This window comes from Sinohyriopsis cumingii, chromosome 15, assembly GCF_028554795.1.
Source record: "Sinohyriopsis cumingii isolate HCF-2022 chromosome 15, ASM2855479v2, whole genome shotgun sequence".
NCBI classification, from domain to species: domain Eukaryota; kingdom Metazoa; phylum Mollusca; class Bivalvia; order Unionida; family Unionidae; genus Sinohyriopsis; species Sinohyriopsis cumingii.
The window spans coordinates 128,374,158-128,386,768 of record NC_142975.1 but is presented as its reverse complement, the minus strand read 5'-3'; the positions used below and the strand labels follow the sequence as shown (position 1 = coordinate 128,386,768).

The following is a 12,611-nucleotide window of genomic DNA, read 5'->3' as shown; positions in this document are numbered from 1 at the left end:
CTTTTGAGATGAGCATAAAATACAATTATTTCTTTTCCTCCATACATTTACGATGCTCTCAAAGGACCCACATATTTAGGTAAAAGTATGACCGTTACCAGGCGTTACCGAGTTGAAAATATGCCGAGTAAACTTACGAATTACGCCACGTACAATGTATAAACAACACTTGGCAACTTTTAATGATAAAAGATGGTGTTTTTATTTATTTACTTATTTATTTAGTTATCAGAACTCTTTCAGAATAACAATGTAACTGCCGATTATACAGCTCGCCTCTAAGAAGATTTTCGTAGTTTCCAACTGCCATGCATAAAATAAGTTTATGCCAAAGTGATCGTGACCTACAAAATGTTGGCCATTGTCACAGGGCATAAAATTCATAAAACAATAAAGAACATTCCTTTTTGTTCTACCAAAGCAGCGGAACCATAATGAGTTGATAAAACACAAGGATATTTGTTGTTATTTTGCAAACCATTGCTAATAAAATCAGCTTCAGAAACTATTATTATTGTCCGCCCTAGAGGAAAGATTTTACAAGGTGGAAATCACTGACTGTCAGTATCCCTGGAATGACAACCAGTATGACAACTATAACTAGTTTGTGCATCAGTAAATAATCTTGAGTAGCCACTGCACCTGAAATGCGTGCAGTCCATTCATCGAATACCTCCTATTCATTCATTGTATAATACACATTTTACTTACTAAGAATACCCTATCACAGTATAAATGTTTAGTCATAAATCGGGAAAGTTTACAACTGTATATGCATATTTATTTCTATTTTAACCGTACTGTCATAAAGGTACTTCTGTGGAGGCTAGTGTGTATATGTCATGATGAAAGCTTATGTCATTATAAGTTTTCTTTCTTTGCTCTTTACAAAAAATCAAAATAATAAGACTTTCGTTATCTTTTGTCAGATTTCATATTTTCTTGAGAATTTTTTTAAAAATGTATCTGGAAAGTAAACATAAAAAATACGATAATTTAAAAAATGAAATTTGGGTCTCCATCTAAAGAATTTATATATTCTTAGTTACTACTCAGTAATTTTTAATTATTCATAAATGATTGTAAGATAAATTAGTTTTACAGTGTAAAAGTGCGAGTTTGCTCCATTTACAGAAGGGTTTACTTGCTATTCTCTTTGTATAATTCTCCCAGCTTTAAACTACAGATACAGAACATTACATAAGACAGCGAATTTCAGTCTTAACCTAAAGCTCGAGGCTGGAGAAGAGGTCACTAAATTACCGTTTCCATAGTTACACACTGGTCAGATAGAGCAGTCTCCCGCAGGTATCATTCCCTATAGATGAATTAGAGGCCAAGTAAACTGCCTTCATTTCATGAGCTATACTAGTGTAGTATAGATGAAATAAGTTTTAAATTGCAAAAGTTGTCTCTTTTGTAACCAAAGTGCAAATCAATAAAGAAATATAATGACATGTAAAATTACATGAACAGCAATGAAGGATCTTTTCACGAGAGTCGCAAAAGATTGAAACTATTTAACGAATTTCATAAATTTCATTTTAAATAAACTTAAATGTAAGATTATGTTATGTGTATCACATGACAGAAATGATATTCAATAAAAAGCATAAAAATAGGTTACATAATTGACTTTAAATTGCATTCGTCATTACACCTTCAATTCATATGTCGTCATGCCGGCATTTGCTGAGTTACTGGGTGTTATTAAACGTATCATATAGTTACGTATGATACTGGAAAATATCATATGGGTATATTAATCTTAAGAGGAGCAACATTGGCTCAGTGGTTAGCGTCTCAGACCTGCGACCGAAAGGATGCAGGTTCAACCCCTGCCATCGGATCAAATCCTCGACCTTATTGGAAAATAATGAGATAACAAGTACATTCTACAAAGACATGGAACCTATTACCTCCACTGAAACGTACGAAATGATCATCTAAATTTGCAACAAGTGATCAGGAGAAGTGCGACCTGTTGAACTCGGAAGTTTGATATGTTACACGTTTAAAAAATTATGATAAACAGTTACCGCATTTTGAAGTTAGAAATGAAACTTTTATTTCTGCCATCATTATATATAAACAAGAAATTATAGATGTAGTAACTAGTCTTGACCTAAACAAAACCGCTGGAACCAATCCAATAAGTAATAAACTTGTACAAGTATAGTTGAAGAAATGTATGTTCCATTGCAAATACATTTAAATAAATCACTCATAGCCAGCGTGTTCCTAACACAGTGCAAGCTAGCGTATGACATACCGATGTATAAGAAAGGAGATAAAACACTACCGTCTAAATGCAGACTAATTGTTGACTTCAGCTAAATTATATACACTATTCATAAGTCCAACCTTAGAATATACTTCTGGAGTCTGGGATAATTGTTCTATTGAAGATTCGGAAAGATCAGAATAAAGGGGGGAAAATCAGATGGAAGATGCACGGATCGTTCCAGATCTATACCCATTAATTCTTCTAGATAGTCTCTTTATGCGGAAACTGCTTGGTTTGCACAACGAAGGAAAAGGAAGAGATTATGCATTATGTATTCGATTATAAATACTCAAGTACCTAACTATTTAAACGAACTTCTTCCACAAAGGAGATATGAGGCATCTAATTATCGTCTACGTTACTCTCAAAGTATCACACCAATCTCAACCAAACTTTATATTTTCACACGACCTTTTACCATATACGATTCGTCTTTAGAACTCTCTGCCTGATGATATCCGAAATCCTCCAAATCTTTCTATTTTTAAGAAACGTTTCTCTAATTTAACTAACGGGTCATCACACAAGCAGAAAGACATCTTATTGTAGGTGAGTAGTCACGTCACTTTTCAATGATAAATCTAGACTTAACCAAGAAGTGTATTGAAAGGTAGAGCGAAAGAGCTGGGATCTTTGGCATTAGGTAAGGGGCAATAGACAAAGCGTTCAACTTCTTCATTATCATAAGCACATGCACACGTGAAAGAGTTAACTAAATTCACCATGTAAAGGTCGGATTTCAGGAGACTACCTGCTTGTCTAAGTTTAGTATGTAGGATATTAAGGTGACATTTGTCAGTAGCGTAATTTTAGCGTGATGACCCGTTAGTTGAATTAGAAAAACGTTTCTTAAAAACAGAAAGATTTGGAGGATGAGAAACCTATAAACTAATATCAAATGTGTTAACATCGGTGGTTCTTTACAATTGGCATGACTTATTTGGTTATATACAAACCATCAAAAAACGGCAAGGGTAGAAGCGGGTAGCAAAGATATGAAGATCGGTAAGTCGCAAGCAATACCGAGACAAAAAAGGCAACTTTCAAGGTAGCATTTTCACACATTTATATTGACACGGGTCGTTTTAGACTAATGAGAAACCAATGACTGGATATCAAATAGGTCCAAATCTTTGTAGCTTTTTTTACGATTAACATGACATATTTAGCCTTATAGAAAACGATCATGTTGCAAGGATATAGGCGCACGGACAGAGAAATGAAGATGTACTTAATAAGATACATACACATAATTTTTACTGTTTTATTGCTTAAGTATATGCTTCATATCACTAGTATCAGCATCGAGGTATGTGATACCATCGCAAAACAGCAATACTAGAGGCACGTAACAAGGATATGAAGATTGGTAATGGTAAAGTCGCAAAGGATACTGGGTAAAATATATAAACTTTTCTAGGTTGCATTTTCACACATTTCTGTAGGCATAGATCAATTTAGACTGATGAGAAACCTACCAAATAATACCAGATTTGTCAAAATCTGTGTGTGCTTACGATTGGTATGACTTATTCGACTCTAAGATAAACGTTCGTGTTGTAAAGATCTAGGAGCACTAACATTCAAATGATTATCATCGAATTATATGGTACCATCTCAAAGCGGCAAGGGTAGAGGCACGTAGGTAGAATATAGAATATGATGATCCGTTGATGATCCGTAATATCGCAAGCGACACCAAGTAAAAAATATCAACTTTTTTACTTGCATTTTCACACATTTATATATTTCACAGATCAATTTAGACTGATGAGAAACCTATCAATTGATATCAAATTCGTCTAAATCGCGTTTTTAAAAAATTACTAATGTTATAACTTATTTGCCTATATGGAAAACGCTCATTGAGGAAGACATTGAGCGGACATACAGACACACAAAGATGTACTTTATAAGATGCATACACATATTATATATTGTTGTATAGCTTTCCTTATATGTTTGAGATCTATAATATTAAAATTGAAATATGTGGTACCGTGGCAAACTGCAATGGTAGAGGCACGTATAAGTCGCAACCGATATCGAGTCAAAAATACAAACTATTTTATTTTCATTTTCACACATTTCTGTTGGCACATATCGATTTAGACTGACGAGAAACCTAACAATTGATATCAAATTTTGCTAAATCGGTGTTTATTACTATTGTAATGACTTATTCACCTGTTTGTTAAACGATCGTATAGAAGACATTAGGAGAAAAGACAGACAAATGAAGACGTACTTAATAAGATACACACACATATTATTTACTGTTGTACAGCTTTAATTATATTCTTCAAATTTGTAGTATTAGGATCGAAATATGTGGTACAATCGCAAAACGGCAATGGTAGTTTCACGTACCAAGGATATGAAGATCGGTAATGTCGCACCCGATATTCAGTAAAAAGAACAATCTTTTTTATTTTGCATTTTCACACATGTCTATTGGCAGAGATCGACTTAGAATCATGAGAAACGTATCAATTGATATCAAACTTGTCAACATCGTTGGTTGTTTGCGATTGGTATGACTTATTCGCCTATATGGAAAATATTCGGTTAGGAAGGCACTAAACGCAAGGACGTACAAATGAAGACGTACTTCATAAGACGCATACACATTATTTACCGTTGAACAGCTTTTATTATATGTGTCAGGTTTATAGAATTAGCATCGAAAAAATGTGATACGATCGCAAAACGGGAATGGCAGATGGACGTAGCAAGGATACGATGATCGGTAACGTTCCAAGCGATACTGAGTGAAAAATACCAACTTTTCTATTTTGCATTTTCACCCATTTATATTGGCACAGATCTATTTAGACTGATAAAAATTTATCAACTGATATCAAACGTGTCAAAATCGTTCTTTGCGATTGGTATGACTTATTCGCCCATATGGAAAACTTTCGTATAGGTCAGATGTAGGCACACGGAAAGACAGATAAAGACGTGCTTAATAAGATACATACACATATTTTATAATTATGTACAGCTTTAATTCTATGCTTCAGATCTATAGTATTAGCATGGACGTATGTGCTACCATCGCAGAACGGGAACGGTATATGAACGTAGCAAGGATATGAAGATCAGTAAAGTCGAACCCAATATTCAGTAAAAAGTACACTTTTTTGTATTCTGCATGTTCACACATGTCTGTTGGCACAGATCGAGTTAGACAGATGAGAAACCTATATATTAATATGAAATTTGTCAAAATCGGTGTTTATTTACTATTGGTATGACTTATTCGTGTATATCGAAACCGTTCGTAGAGGAAGGCATTGGGCGCACGAACATACATTATGAAGACGTACTTAATAAGAAGATACATAAACATATTATTTACTGTTGTACAGCTTTAATTATATGCTTCAAATCTATAGTATTAGCATCCAAGTAGGTGCTACCATCCCTAAACGGGAAGGATGGAAGCATCAAGGATACGAAGATCGGTAAAGTCGCAAGCGACAATGAGTCGCAAATAGCAACTTTTTTATTATTCATTTTCACACATTTTTTTTAATTATTTTTTTTTTTTTTTTTTTTTTTTTTTGCACAGATCGATTTAAACTGATGAGAAACCTATAAATTGATATCATATATGTCGAAATCGGTGGTTGTTTACGATTGGTACAACTTATTTACCTATATGGAACATGTTCGTGTAGGAAGGCATTTTGGCGCACGGAAAGACAAATGAAGACGTATTTAATAAGATATATAAACATGTTATGCTGTTGTTTAGTTTTAATTTTATGCTTCAAATCAGTAGTCAGCATCGAAGTATGTTGTAAACTCCGCCTCCCCTTAGTATGCAACTGCAAGCACACTTTGTCAAATGCTAAAAGGCACTAACTTTCTTGAAAATTATAATAATCAAAAAAAATTCCGGATTCGTATATTATAACGTTATAATGCGCTTTCATTTTCCGTCAGGTGGGTCTCCAGGTCGAGTTGTTATGAACAACAGGAAACAGTATCGTACATTCTTTGCTAAGCGATCGCTCAGGTGGTGCAGTGTCTGTACAGAGCGTCCGCCTTGGATGCGAGAGGTCGCGGATTCAAACCCCTGCCGAATCACACTAAAGACATAAAAATGGTACTAGCAGCTGCCTCTTTTGGCGCCCATCATTAAGATATTGGTGTGAGGATAATGTGACTGGGTGGGACAAAATGCTGTATGTTTGTGGCATGATGCCACATTGCTAGACATCATTATAAACTGTCACAATGAAGACATGGTAGCGATATGATTGCATTTTTTTTAAAGCTACGTTAAAAATTACACACACACACACACACACACACACACACACTTTGCTTAGTTATTTGCTATTTGAAGAGATGGAATATTGTTCATATTTCAACCGCTTTTTATTAATGATCATCGATGTGACCAACATATACGATAATAATACTCCCGATGATGATGATGATGGTTGTTGTTCTGATTTCTGTATTACTACTGCTCCATGGGTATATTATATATCGAACTTGAAAACAGAAGCACTACCAGCAATAAAGCAGCTTTGAAAACAAATCGCACTTAATCGATATCAATATATATTGACATCAAAATGAACGTCAAATGCTCTGTGCAACTGTATCGAAATGAACTATTACATGCTGGGGTTTTTTTTCTTTTTTTTTTGGGACAGTTTTAGACCGAAAAAAGTAGTACTTCAAGGCTCTGTCTATGGTATAAATATGTTCATGTACACTTTTCCATTGTAACTTTAAGTGTATAGACTGCAAATACGATGAAGCACAAATCGAGGACGTCGAGTGTTAGCATTGGAACAATGTTACTACTTCGGTCGAGAAGGATAACGACCTATATATGTATTCCTGCCCACTACCATGTAGGATGTATCAAACTGTATATTACTCAAGCGCTCTTTGTCGAGCGTGCGGGTGTGTGTGTACAAAAACAAATGGAATATAATAACTTTAACTGAAATATATACAATTAAATTCTATATAAAAGTGATGCGGCACCTGGGAGTAAAGCAAAAATGGAAGAAACAAATTTCCGGATCGCTACTATCAACAGCAATGGGATAGACAAAGCGAAAGCAGACAAAGTAGCCAAAGAAACAAACTTTGGTGTAATAATGATACAAGAAACACACTATAGAATTAAGCCAGAGTTCGAAATTTTAGTAGAAGACAAACTTAACGCAATAAAGATATGCAACAATTTTGCAAATAATGATATTAGAGTTGGTTGCAACAATAATATTTTTAAAAAGCTGGGAAAGGTTTGAGGAGGGGGGAATTTTTTAAGGGACGGTTGCTACGTGTTAAAATGTTTAATTGGCATATTATAAATGTGTACATGCCAGCTAATAGAAATAAGAAACTAATTTTAAAGAAAACTTATACACCTACCTACAACAATATTCGATGGAAAATCTAATCATAGGGGGAGATTTCAACTGGGTAACTATAAATTAAACCAGTCTAGCAGGATTGATAAATTTTACGGAAATTTTTATGATCCATTAATATATATTAATACTGCAATAACCAACCAAAAGCTATCAGACCATTTCATGCTCACTATTGACCTAAAAATGAAAAAAATAGAAAAATGTGGGTCAGGACTATGGAAACTAAATAATAAGATTTTAAATGACAAAGAATATGTCGAAATAATAATTAAAAAAAGAAATTGAAACCGTCAAAAATGAAGAAAATATTAATATAATAATTGATTGGGATGTTTTAAAAAACAAAATAAAAGGAATAAATATTCAGTACTCAAATAGAGGGCGGAAAAACCCCAGAAAAAAAAGACAAACACGAACTCAAATTAGAACTAAGCAAAACAACAAACGACGATGGAGAAAGAAAAAAAAAACGATTGACAGACAAAATTAAAATCGTTGAAGAAGACGAAAATCAGGGGAGAATAATAAGGGCGGGAAAATTTACAGAGATCTACAACGAGGCAAAAAACGTATATAAGCGAGAAGAATTTAGAAAAGGGGGTGATACAATTTTAAACAATATCAAAATAAACAATGTAACCCATACTGTAAAAGAAGATATCCTAAATAATATTTCCAAATATTATAAAGAACTATACACCACACACCACACAGAACATATACTTCAGCACAATCGACAGCTACTTAAAAAATGTCGACTGTGAGATGACATCAGCAGTACATAGAGACCAATGTGATGATGTCATCTCAGATGAAGAAATCACAAAAAGTATATCAACACTCACAAAAGTCACCAGGGAAAGATGGACTCATCGTGGAATTCTACCAAAAGTTCCACGGTGAACTGACGCCGATCTTAAACGCTTTGTATAATAATATAGTTTTAAGTAAAAATAAAATGACTAAATCTATGAGGGAGGGAGTTATCACAATTATATACAAAGGGAAAGGGAATAGAGACGAGATTAAAAACTGGAGGCCTATATCACTTTTAAACACGGACTATAAGATTTTAAGTAGGATTTTAACAAATACAGTAAAGGGTAGGATAAACAAGATAATTAATGTAAATCAAACTTGTGGGGGAGGGATATACAAAACAATATTTTAAACATTAAAACTATAATTAACTACATAAATGAAACTGGTATGATGAGTGCTATGGTACTCTTCGACCAGGAGAAAGCTTTCGACTGATTTGAACAAAACTGTATAAAGAATGTTTTTAAAAAATTTGGTTTCGGACCCAATTTCCAAAATGGACCAAAATCCTACACACTGGGATAATTAAACGGGAAATGCACGAAAGAATTTGAAATACAACGATCAGTGATACAAGGATGTCCACTATCAATGCTAGAATACGTAATGGCAATATAAATCCTACGTCACACGATAAGAAACAACCCAGATGTGCAAGCAGGGGCGTATTAACCATTAAGCAGACTAAGCACGTGCATAGGACACCAGGGCCAAAGGGGGCACCACAAAGTTGAGAAAAGGGTGAAAAGAAAGAAAGAAAAAAGAATGAAGATTTGTAAAAAAAAACTGATACAACTAGTGCAAATTGATCATGATGTTCTGTTTCTTGATCATGGTACACCCTAGGGTTATCTTCTCAGGTGTACGTGGAAAAGAGGGGCGCGCCAAGATTTGTCAGTGCTTAGGGCACCAGTGAGCCTTAATCCGCCCCTGATTATACAAGGCATACAAATACCAAACCTAAAAAAGAATTAAAAAATGCTCTAACATGCATATGATTGCATCATCTTTATAAGAGAGGGGAAATGCTATAAGCGTCGGGTTCCAAAATAAACCACAACAAGCACGAAATCTTAAAAATAGTTAACTGGAGGGGCAACCACCCTGGATTATCGCCCCCACACACACACACACACACTTACTGAGAGACACTGTAAAGGCTCTAGGGGTTTACTTTGGCAATAAAAAAAGAAGCTGTAGAAAATTATGAACATATTATCAATAAAATAAGAGAAAATGTGAAAATCTGGCCATGGCGCCATTACCTATCATGGAGCGGGCCCAAGTGGCCAAGACTTATTTATACTCAAATATTAACTACATAATTAAATCCATAGATATGGATAATACAATTTTAAACAAAACAGACAACGAAATAATAGATTATATATGGAATCATAAAATGCATCATGTAAAAAAAGAGACATTATATAGGGCCAAAAGTAGAGGGGGCTTGGGGTTGCCGAGCCCTCTACTACTATAATTAACTAACATAATCAATAGATTAAAAAAAAAATGCACTCAGACCCGGCTACAGCGTGAGAAGCACCGTACATCTACTGGTTCGGCTTCACCTTGAGAAACCGACCAGAGATATACAAAAATAACAAATTAATATAAAAAAATCGAAGTGCCACGCAAACATATGAGAACTAATTTTAAAATATAGAGACAAAACAGATTTATGCAAAATTTAATAAGTAAAAGTCACGCTTGGATTAGGGAGGAGGTAACCAAAAATATAAAATGTAGAGTAGAGCAGGACAACTGAGGGGGTAAATTGGACAAAAAATTGGAAAAATTGGGGAAAATAAGATCTGTCAAAACACAAAGTATAATTTTTAAATACCTGCACAACACCTGGCTAACAGGCGAAGAAACAATCAAACATCGTATGCTGAGGATAATGCCGAAATGCCCTTTATGTAAAACAGCGAACTTCACCAAACTACATACGATTGTCCAATGTGATAAATCTAAACATAATAGGATAAAGTTAATAATGAAAATTTGCAAAAAATATAAGTATAACAAAAATAACATTTTATTCATAGATTTAGACTACGAAAACAAAATCGTTCTAAAATGTATAGACTATATAGTAACTACGATGATATCCTGTGGACAGGTGATAAAGATTTTTAAATAAGATACGTGGTAAAAATAAGAATATTAACCACAACAAGAACTCAGTACGTCTTACGACGAATAGATACTTACCGTCAGGTTGATATAACGCAATTGATGTTGGAATTGGGGGAGAGAGGGGGAGGGAGGAATAGGTATTACAGACCGAAGGGTCGCGTAGCGCAATTGCGAGCTGATGCCATACCCATACCCCCTCCTCGCACCCCACAACAGCCATATTTCAAAGAAAATTTCAAATTCTATTTCAAATATTTCAAAGAAACCCATATAACTTTTTTTTTAAAAGAGAAAAGGGAAGAAAGGAAGAAAGAAAAAAATAAAAGAATTTTGTAATTTAATTTTTTTTCTTCTTTCTCTGAAAGAAAATTCTAAAGACATATATAGGAAGGGATACAGGGAAAATATAAGGGGGAAGTAAATGGCGATGACATCATGGGGCTAAGTCACAGGGCTCAGTGAAGTGCATAGGCCCATCATGAGTCTTTGAAAACACCCAATGTAGAACATAAACAGACAAAATAAAGACACAAATACATACTGTATAACACTTAGTTTAAAACCCTACTAACTTCTCCCGCACTGCATGGTTGACCACTATAGAATAATGTGGTCTCATAAATACGTTTGGATCTTTCAATAAAGCATAATCAGATAAACTAAATAAAGGAGGCCTAACGCGACCCAGGAAAAACACATAGAGAATAAAGAAGCGTGAACCTTGGATCGAGCGTAACCTACCTATCAACATCTTTAAAGACTATTATGAGGAACGACACATATTATCACTCGAATAATAAAATAGGAAATTATTTTTTTTAAACAAAGTCTAAATAGTACACCATTCCATCGTCAAAATTAGAAAACCATAAAACAAATTAAAAGATACAATATAACATCATAAAGGAAGAAATACAACTGGGAAAGATATTTGATCTATACTTGCTGTCTCAAACATAAAGAAAATATAGCATACACACAATATAACACCATTACATATAGCAAACACTGAGACCTAGGCGACATATAGCAAAGGTTACAAAACATTTCAAGGGAATGAACTTCGAGCAAGGTGAGGGAAACCAGACTCGGACGAACAACCCTTTAGATAACACTATGGAAACATAAATACCCCATCAAAAATTCTAAAAACTAAATTTTTTATATAAAATTTTGTTTTAATAAAACGTAGAACACATCTGAGGGGGAAATACACAAATATAAAATACTTTTTATTTTTTTGGGGAAATGGGGGCATCTGTCCGTTGCCCCCCCCCCCACTCCCAAAAAAGTGTGTGTGTGTGTGTGTGTGTGTGTTATTATACCCATTACATTACTTGCAAAATATATATGGTGCTGACATTTTCGGCAAGAGGGAGACCTACCGATATTCTGCATATAATTATTTTAATGTTTTTCAGAGCGAGAGTATTGGGGCCTGATCTGTTCAATATATTTCTCAACTGATACAGCAAGTATAATCAGAGGCGTAGCGGGGGGGGGGGGGGGGGGGAAGGGGAGTACATATGTCCCCGGGCGCCAAGGTACAGGGGCGCCAAAATGAGGCTTACAACGTTACATTATAATAAGTAAACAAGGGTAATATTCAAAAATGTGATTAAACGGGGAGGGGGCTGGGGCGCCAATTTTATAGTTCGTCCCCGGGCGCAAAATATCATAGCTACGCCTCTGGGTATAATAGAGACCCCCCCCCCCCCGAGTTTGCCACAGAGCGCTCGTGTAATATACGGTTTAATACAAAATACATGATTGTGGGCAGGAATATACAAAATTTGGTCGATATACATGATCGTTGGTATCTATTCAAACGAGGGCCATGAAATACATTAGCAAATTCCTACAGTATTTTAAGGCAGGCGATTACGAATTATTTAAACCACGTTTTTCATCTGTCGCAGATTTTATAATCATTTTGAAGTGGCTGC

At 34.7% G+C, this 12,611-nt stretch overlaps 1 protein-coding gene across 1 annotated transcript in view; it reads left to right on the top strand.

The window, feature by feature from the left end:
• Positions 1-12,611, top strand: part of LOC149782758 (uncharacterized) — a 131,829-nt gene that overhangs the window by 11,432 nt on the left and 107,786 nt on the right. The window lies entirely within an intron of this gene.